The sequence below is a fragment of the Pongo abelii genome, chromosome 5 (assembly GCF_028885655.2).
Source record: "Pongo abelii isolate AG06213 chromosome 5, NHGRI_mPonAbe1-v2.0_pri, whole genome shotgun sequence".
In the NCBI taxonomy this organism is placed as follows: Eukaryota; Metazoa; Chordata; class Mammalia; order Primates; family Hominidae; genus Pongo; species Pongo abelii.
Genome location: NC_071990.2, coordinates 19,348,312 through 19,358,411, shown reverse-complemented (window position 1 = coordinate 19,358,411; position 10,100 = coordinate 19,348,312). Strand labels below are relative to the sequence as shown.

The following is a 10,100-nucleotide window of genomic DNA, read 5'->3' as shown; positions in this document are numbered from 1 at the left end:
TTTAATAACCATAGATCATCTTACCATCTATTATTAACATTTTTGTCTAATTACTTCCATTCTCTTTCTAAACTCTCTCTCTCTGATGTTTTGTTTTAGTTTCATTTCTGTTCTTTTCCAAATGTGAGTTCATACCATTTAGTTTTGCATTTTTCTTATTTCACTAAATATCGTGTAGTAAACATTTTTCCACCCAAGAAACATTTTTAGGTCTCGATTTACATTTCTACTGTTATACAACAGTAGCCATCTAAATTTGCAATAAGAGTCAGAGAAAGTTTTGAATTCCTAAATTTTCTTTTGTGGCAGCCCTTCTGCAGCTGTGAGAAATGCTGCTTTTGTCAAAATCCTCTTGGCTTCTATCACCTGACCCTCATTTATGCTACAGAGCTAGCAGTGCTATTGGCAGGATGGGGAATCCATGCCATTTGGGTATTCCTGAAAAATGGGTACAGGGAGGGCTTTAGTTCATTACCACTAGCAGACAGATCTTTAACTTCTCCTTCAAACACTCATATGTAACACAGATGACTTTTATGTCTTTTACCTAAGCTTTGAACTAGCTTTTACTAGTCTTTTAGATAGCAAGATTTTAAAAAATATGTCAAAATACCAAAAATCCTAGACTAGAAGGTAATACTATCAAGAAAGGGTAATAATGATGACCTCATAATCTGGTAGCATGGGTATTCTGTGGAGACCTGGGGCATGACTTAGTCCCTGGAACTATCCAAAACCACAGGTTGAAACATTCTTGCAACATTGAGGGTTTTGAAACCCTCTAGGAACATTGAGGGCTTCAAGCTAAATGTGAACACAAATATCTTATGGAAGGTGAGAAAGTCCTCTATCGCATTGGAGATAAAAGATGCAGGGCGAATGTAGAAAGCAGAGTTTTTTGTTTTTTGTTTATTTTTTAGCCTACAATTTATACCTTCTCTCTCTCTCCCCCGTTAAACACACCAAGAACACTTAATAAATTCATGATGCTGAATTGGCAACCAAATTTGTAGGGAAGGGTGTACAGCAGGGAGGTAAAAACCAAGGGATTCCATAAGAAATTGCCTCTGCTACCTCATCCACTTCTTAGAGCAAATAATACATGCAGTACCCGGGCTACTGAGGTCTCCAAAGAATGTATGTTTTTGTGTGGTTATAACAAATTAAAAAAATAAATTAAGTCATCAGCTCAGCAGGAAAGTGCTTAAAATCTTGTTTTGTAGTCTTTAATGCTGTTCTGAAATTAAAATAACAAAGAAGCCTTTTCCTGAAATATACATATAATAATTATGTACATGTAAATTTCTAATGTAGTTTTCCATTTTGTTTTGTTATTGCCTTTGCATACTGAGACAGTTTGGTTGTGTCCCCACCCAAATCTCATCTTGAATTGTAACTCCTACAATTCCCACGTGTCATGGGAGGACCCAGTGAGAGGTAATTGAATCATGGGGCCAGGACTTTCTCATGCTGTTCTCACAATAGTGAATAAATCTCACGAGATCTGATGGTTTTTAAAAGAGGAGTTCGCCTGTACAAACCCTTTCTCTTTGCCTGCTGCCATCCACATAAGATGTGACTTGCTCCTCCTTGTGTTCCTCCATGATTGTGAGGCCTCCCCAGCCATGTGAAAATGTAAGTCCAAAAAAACTCTTCCTTTTGTATATTTCTCAGTCTCAGGTATGTCTTTATCAACAGCATGAAAACAGACTAATATACATACTCAGAAAGTCCCTTCTCTGCCCCTTTTGCTGTCACTCATTGATTCCAAATAGAGAAAATGTGTAGAATAAAGTGGAAATGTAAACTTGGTGTTCTTTTATACAGAAATAAAGAGATACACACGTTATCTTTGGCTTTGTGGATTTACATGCATAAGATACATGCCTGTTTTTTGCACAAGGACTGCCTTGGTTACAACACATAGAGATGAGTTTAACAGAGTTAAGGGCTAAGAGTTTGTAGCATTCAGTGAAGAAAGGTGAGTTGTTACAGGGGAGAAGATGCAGCATCTGCTGATGTACAGGCTTCAACATGCCATGTGGTTCATTTAGCCTCCTAGCAATATCTCTGTGGAGTGTCTCTTCCTTACTCGTGAAGATTGAGGGCATATAGAAGCCAATTTTTAAAATAAGAAGAAAAAAATGAACGTTGAAAATTGTGTTATCTTCCCTCTGCTTAAGCATTATTAACCGCTTGATCATCTAAGCCTTTATAAACCCTGTTACTGATCCATTTTGACTGGGATAAACAGTACTATAATGGAAGCATCAGATTTAGAAGATGCTATGTCTTCTAATCCTACTCTAGAGGGGTTAAAATGCAGCAGGGACAATTGGCACCTATTTTCATAGCGTTATGGTATTTTGGAGCCAATAACAAACTTAAGAGTTCAAGTCCAACTCAGTCATTTCTCATAGAAGGATGCGGAGGCTGTGAGAAGCATATACCCTGGTTAAAATCCTACCCCCTCACCTCCTGAAACATTGTTTCTAAACTCCCCACCTGCTGTCTGTCTGTGGAGAATACAGCATAGCAAGATATGAGTTTACATCTTTGTAAGAGGCGTTTTAGTTAGTCCTGAAAGGAAATTTCTAGGTAGCAAAAGCCATAAAACATGCAAGAAGTTTACAAAAGATAAATATGTGCTCTCCTTCTTCTGTGTATGTTGGTGTGCTGGTCTGGGTCACTTTCTATTTCAGATAAAGATTAACCCGTAGGGTTTGTTTGAATTTCAAAATGCTTACATATTCATACATACTTCTGTGTGCACTTAAGTCATCATTATCTAGAATATATTATGTGGTACAAGCTTCAAACAAACCATGGACTCCTTTTCTTCTCTTACTATAGAATGGCTGTAGTATCTGAACTTTACTATCTAAAATGCTTGAATATGTTGTTTTTCTTTTAAAATTAAATAATAAACATGACTGTCAGAGATTGGGTAGCAACTAAGAGACAGGGTCCAGGGAAGAGGAGAAATGGTTCTCTCTGCTCTGACACTGCTTTTAAAAAATATTCCTTGACACCTGCTAACCTTGATGATTTTCTTCAGTAAAATGAAAGGGTTGGAGTTCGTGAAGAATAACTTTAAAAGTACATGGTTCAGATGCCGCCTATGCATATCTATCTGTCCTGTTTTGATATAAGGCACTTTACCATGCTTGTCCATCTTATCATGCTGTATCTTAACCACACACAGTGATGCCCTAAGGGAATTACTGAGCAGCTGCCATGTGATTGCAGTTTCTCTTTGTCTAGATAAATGGGAAAAAGTGTTGAGTGGAACTCAGCAAACATATACCATTAAATAATACAAAGCAAATAAACAGCATAGAAGAGTATAAGTTTTGGAGCCAAAATAAACCTAGAGTTGAATCTTACTCTGTTCCTTATTATTATCGATACCTTGTAAAAATCATTTATCCTTTTTTTTATTTCCAACTTTTATTTTAAGGTCAGGGGTATATATGCAGTATGTGCAGGTTTGTTACACAGGTAAATGTGTGCCATGGTGGTTTGCTGCACAGATCACCCCATCACCTAGGTATTAAGCCCAGCATCCATTAGCTATGCTTCCCGATCCTCTCTCTCTTCCCACCCCCAACACTCCAACAGGCCCCAGCATGTGTTGTTTTCCCCAGTGTGTCCATGTTTTCTTATTATTCAGTTCCCACTCAGAAGTGAGAACACATATTATTTGGTTTTCTGTTCCCACGTTAATTTGCTAAGGGACTTGTACTTCTTATGCCTCAGTTTCGTCAGCTGTAAAATGGGGATAATGATTAATGTGAGGATTAAATTGGATAATGCATATAAAGTGACTAACATAAAATAGTTTTGTTGTTGTTGTTGTTGTTGTTTTTGAGACGGAGTTTTGCTCTTGTTGCCCAGGCTGGAGGGCAGTGGTGCAATCTTGGCTCACTGCAACCTCTGCCTCTCAGGTTCAAGCGATTCTCCTGCCTCAGCCTTCTGAGTACCTGGGATTGCAGGCATCTGCCACTATGCCTGGCTAATTTTTTGTATTTTTAGTAGAGATGGGGGTTCGACATGTTGGCCAGGCTGGTCTCAAACTCTGGACCTCAGGTGATCCACCTGCTTTGGCCTCCTAAAGTGCTGGGATTATAGACGTGAGCCACCGTGCCTGGCCCATAAAATAATTTTGAATAAATTTGCAGAGACTAACTAAAAATTCTTAGTCCTGTAAATGTCTGAAATTCCATGGCTATTCAGACTTGGAGAAGTGATGTAGACAAAATTATCCTCAATGACTTTTGTCCCTTTAGCATTTAAAGGAAGAGATCAGTTACATTGTCTGCAGTACAATCATCATTTCATTTCTTTTTGGCCTTCATGAGCGGCTTTCTGAGTCAGATAACAGTAGAAAACTGGAATCCCATGCTGCCTGGGCCAGCACTCTAAATGGTCACTTGGTATCCCCAGAAGCAGACAGGCGACTGCATGAAAATAGCTTGTACTCCCCAATGCACATATAAAACAAAATAAGCTAAGTTTTCACCAAGATTTGACTAAGGCAATATAGACAACTTCCTTATTATGTCAATATCTTTCTTTCTTCATCAGAGAATTTCTTATGTTCTAAACTCCTTATGGGAAGAGGCTGCTTCTTATTGCACAAGGGTAGCTTCTAATACGGACCCATAATCAGATAGTCCTAGACTTTCAGAGTTAAAAGCACCCTGCTTTCCACTCAGGAAGCCCATTCCATGGCTTCTCCAATGGATTGGTTTGTTAGAAGAGTGTAAGTGCCACGTGGGTCATGTTGAGTAGCCCTAGTTGTTAGAAAGTACTTTCACATGTCGACTAAAATATTTATGTCCACGTAATTATTATCTACATACTTATCCCTCTGAAGAAACACTTGCTGAACAACAGAGGCCAAAACCAAGTGGGCATTCTAAGCACATGTGAGAAATCCTCTCAGCAGCACTAGATTAGGGCCCTGGTTACTGGAACAAAATTCAGGGAAACAAAACCTGTTATACTATGTTTGCCTCCTTTGTATTTAAATCGGCTTGTTCTAGCTGTAGCCGTTGCAATGGGTGTTTTTCTTCCAGCCAGTACTTGACTAGAGAAATCATTTACCTCTCACGAGGTAAATGTCTTGTATTACTAAACAGTTCTTTTGCCTGCAACAAATCCAACTAAGAACAGCTCAATAAAGAATTGATTTTCACATAGAATAAGAGATCCGGAGGGAAGCAATCCACTGCATCATCTTTAGTCTGATGGATTTTTATGGCATCATCACTTGATGGCCATCATGTCAAGGAAAAAAGGAGTGGGGAAGGAGTGTTGCTTCCCCTTATCTGTCCTCTTATCAAGTTAGCAAAAGTTTTCCCAAGTGACCCCAGAGACAGACATTATTTTGTATTTTATTGACCAAAAATGTATTGCCTGCCAAATGCATGGGCAAGGAGGCATGACAAATTAACACTTAAATTTCCCACATTCGTAATACAATTAGGTAAAGAGGAATGGGTTGGAAGCGTGTGTTGAGTTAGTGAGTCAGAAGGATCTGCCACACACCTCAAAGACTATCCTTGATCACATCATCTAAGTACACACTCCTTCATCTGAACTTGCAAACCACTTACAGTCTGTGTATGGACAAGCTCTTGGCTTCTTGATAATATTTGTATATGATTCTCTTGTGTTCCCAACTGATTATATATCTGGGTCATCTCTTTAGGAGCTGAAAATAGGTTTAATACTATCTTAAAATTGTGTGAAATTACAAAATTTACTAAGAGCTTCCAACCACATGTCATTATTTGCTTTACTGCAAGGCAAGGATTTTTACTTCCATTTTACAGAGAATTTGAGACTCAAAGAGATTATATGATTTACCTAGTTAGGCATGATTTATACCCAAGACTAGCACTTTTGCATAAGACTGTTAAGTCAGTGATTTCTCAATGACTTTATATTATAAATTATGTACACACATACACACACAGATATAAAGAAAGATCTAGCAAAGCTAAATATCCTTACAACACTATGGCATAGCTATATACAGTTATACAAGATTGATCTAAAATTGAATGGTCTGCCATCTTAGTTAAAAATTCCTGAAGTCTATCCATGGATAATGTGTAGCATGATTAAATAAGTTAATATCCAGGCTGAATTACTTAAAAATCAGCTATCAATAATTTCTTCACAACAACAGTAAATTGGAACTTTCTTTGGCAAATAAGGACTTATAGTCAACCAGGCAATTAATAAAGATGGTATTGTAGAGCCTGGAACTTATCGGGAGATAAGAGACTGAAGAGAAAGGTTTACAAGGTGTACCCAGAATCACAGGATTAATGTTTTTCTGAATGTAAGGAGCTGAAGTAAAAGGGCAAGAATTAAGGATATTGAAACATAATATTGAAAGTATATACTTAGCAGTCAAACAAGAAACAATTAAGGTTCATATAATATTGTTTCTTTGGCAACAAAGAAAATATTAACTTCACTTTCATTAAACTATTATTTTCCATTTTCTTAACATGAAGAAGTCAAATAATCTAAGATGAAGCCATCCATAGAGCTTGAGGTAGAAAATAGAAGGAGCATGGTTTTTCGGGAAGATTTTTCCTTAGCCACCTGATTTATTTATTATTATTATTATTATTATTATTATTATTATTATTATTATTATTATTGAGACACAGTTTCACTCTGTCGCCCAGGCTGGAGTGCAGTGGCATGATCTCAGTTCACTGCAACCTCTTCCTCTTGGGCTCAAGCAATTCTCCTGCCTCAGCCTCCTGAGTAGCTGGGATAACAGGTGTGCACCACCATACCTGGGTAATTTATGTGTTTTTAGTGGAGACGGTTTCATGGTGTTGGCCAGGCTGATCTCAAACTCCTGACTCCTGACCTCAAGTGATCCGACCACCTTGGCCTCCAAAAGTGCTGGGATTACAGGCGTGAACCACCATGCCTGGCTGCTACTTGATTTTTTTCTGCTGCCTTCTTTTCTGCTTTTAATCACTCCACATAGTCTGTCACCTGTTTTTAACAATTATGGTGTCTACCATATTCCACATATTATGAAAGAATTGGGACTTTAAAAATCACAGCAGCTCATCATCTACTGAGGGGAATAATGAATGGACAACAAAGATTGGCAAGAGCCGTAGGAAGAGTTTACTGTGGTGTGCATGGGGAATATGTAAAATAACTTGAGGAATAAGTCAAGACCTTCTAGTAGAAAAGAATTTTTTAAACAGTTTTAATACAGAATTTGACTCCAATTTTGACGTTTGACTGCTGACAGCTTTGAAGTCACACCTATCTTTCATCCCTTTCAGCCCACATTTGGAGAAGCCTATAATAAATTCCAGATATCCCCTTCTTTGGTAATTGTGGGAGTTTCAAATCATGCAAGTCCTGCCCATAAGGAGAACCCTCACCCGAGTCCTGCCACCTAACCGCAATAAAAACCCCAAGCTGGTCCCCCTTTCTCGCTATTCCAGCCACTATCAGACCAATTTGGAAAGCCTCTTCTGCTATCCCCAGAAAGTCTCATTATGTGCATTATAAACTTTTTCATACCCTCTTGGTGTATCCGTGGCATCATCTGTCTCAATATCGAAACCTCAAGTTTGGATGGTGCTGTTTTATGTCTGCAGAATGGCCAAAAGAGAAGCTTTATTGAGGTATAATTTACATACTACAAAATTTACCCATATTAGTGTATAATTTAATAATTTTTAGTAAAATTACAGAGTTTTACAACCATCACCAAAATGAATTTTAGAACATATTTATCACCCAAAAAGAGCCTTTGCTTGTGTTTGTAGTCAGTCCCTTCTCCTACCTTAGCCCTAGGTAACCACTAATCTGCTCTGTCTCTATAGATTTGCTTCTCCTAGACATTTTATATAAAAGGATACATACAAATGTAGTCTTTTGTGCTTACCTTTTTTCTGTTGGCATAAGGTTTTGGAGATTATTCCATGTTGTTGCATGTATCAGTCCTTCTTTCCTTTTTCATTACTGAATAGTGTTCCATTGTAGGGATATACCACATTTTGTTTATCCATTCAGCGGTTGTTGGAAATTTGTGCTGTTTCTACTTTTGGGTTATTATGGAGAGTGTTATTCACATGAAAATATTGGTATGGGCATGTGCTTTAACTTCTCTTGGGCTGATACCTGGGAAGAGAATTGCAGAGTCACTTGGTAAATTTATATTTAACTTGTTAAAGAACCTGCTAAACTGTTTCCAAAGTAGCTGAACCATTTTACATTCCCACTAGCCATGTGCAAACATTCCATTTTCTCCACATTGTAGTTAACCCTTGTCACTATTTGTATTTTGGATTATGGCTATCTAGTGGGTATGAAATTATCTCTCATTGTGATTTGGATGTTCATTTTCCTAATGATTAAAAACACTGAGCATATTTTCATGTGTTTATTAGCATTCATACATCTTTTTTTGTGAAATATCTATTCAAATATTTTACTTGGTTTTTTATTTCTTTTTTATTTGTTTAGTCAATAAGTTTATTGTCTTTATCTGAAAAATTCTCACAGAAAATTGTTCAGTTTAGCTCTTGGCAGCCTGCTCCTAAGCTCTGAGGAAGCTTGTCTTCTTTTGAGCTACCTGATCTTTCTTCTGGGCAAGGGACATTTTCAGATGGTTCCACTTCCTTTTTTAAACTTCTTTCTTGGGCTTCCTCTCATAGACTGGATTCTCTTACATAGCAGCATGAGCTTTCTTGTACATCTCCTTCATGTCTGAAGTTATGCTGTTCTTTATGTATTAAGAGAAACATTTCTTGTAAGCATCTTCATCTTTTTCTATTAGGTAACACATGTAGTCTGCAACATTTGGATCCATAATGGGCTTTCGATGTACTTCTGCATTAAATTTTTCTTGCTTACAGAATCATAACCAGGAAACTGTTTAATATTGTGAGGAACCAACAAACCTCCATCCACAACTCCTTTCAGGACCCCATAAAAGTTTATTGGTAGTTCTGGCAAGGCCTGCATCCAAATAGCAGGTAAAGGCACCTGGCTGACCATCAATGGTTTTTACATTGTATTCATCTCCATTCATCTCCACCTGGACTTCTTAGATCTTGTCCATGCCAAACCTACTGAGAAGTCTGCAGGCCAGCAGGAGGCCAGTACAATATGCTATAGCATAATTTGTCAGGCCAACCTTCACACCATGTTTTGGCAGTTCATATGCATAAGCTACATACATTATCATATTCCCTCCTATATGGGCATAAGCAATCTGACAAATGATATCTCTATTTGTTACACAAACTATCACCCTGTATTTAGGCGTGTTGTACTTATTTTTAACTTATATCACCAAGGATTTCTGAGCATAGTAATCAGTTTTACCCTGTCATTGTCTTCTACATTTCACTTAGTATCTCTTAAAGTAGGCCTTGCTCTTGACAACTTTAACAAACCCCATCCTGAGAAACAGAAACTCATATCTGTGGCTCAACACAGACCTACAGGTCCAGCAACACTGCGGGTGGAGGGGAGGTGGGGTGGGGAAGAAGGCCTTTTACCTGTTTTTTTTTTTTTTTGAGACAGAGTCTTGCTCTGTTGCCCAGGCTGGAGTGCAGTTGCACGATCTCAGCTCACTGCAAGCTCCGCCTTGTGGGTTCACGCCATTCTCCTACCTCAGCCTCCCAAGTAGCTGGGACTACAGGCGCCCGCCACCACGCCTGGCTAATTTTTTGTATTTTTAATAGAGACAGGGTTTCACCATGTTAGCCAGGATGGTCTCAATCTCCTGACCTCGTGATCCACCCGCCTCAGCCTCCCAAAGTGCAAGGATTACAGGCGTGAGCCACCATGCCCAGCCTACCTGTTTTAATTGAGTTGTTTGTCTTACTAAGTTGTAAATGCTCTTTATATATGTTGAATACAAGTTATTTGTCAGATATCTCATTTGCAAATAATTTTTTTCTAGCACATGGCTTGTGTTCTCATTCCTTAATGATGTCTTCTGAAGTGCAAAAGTTTTAAATTTTGATGAAATCAAATTTATCAGTATTTTATTTTATGGATTGTGCTTTTTAGGTATCATATCTAAGAAT

General features: G+C 38.0%; 1 pseudogene; it reads right to left on the bottom strand.

Annotated features, from left to right (window-relative positions):
* Positions 1 to 8,578: 8,578 nt before the first annotated feature.
* LOC112133879 (large ribosomal subunit protein uL18-like) lies at positions 8,579 to 9,472 on the bottom strand (annotated as a pseudogene).
* Between the last annotated feature and the right edge of the window lie 628 nt (positions 9,473 to 10,100).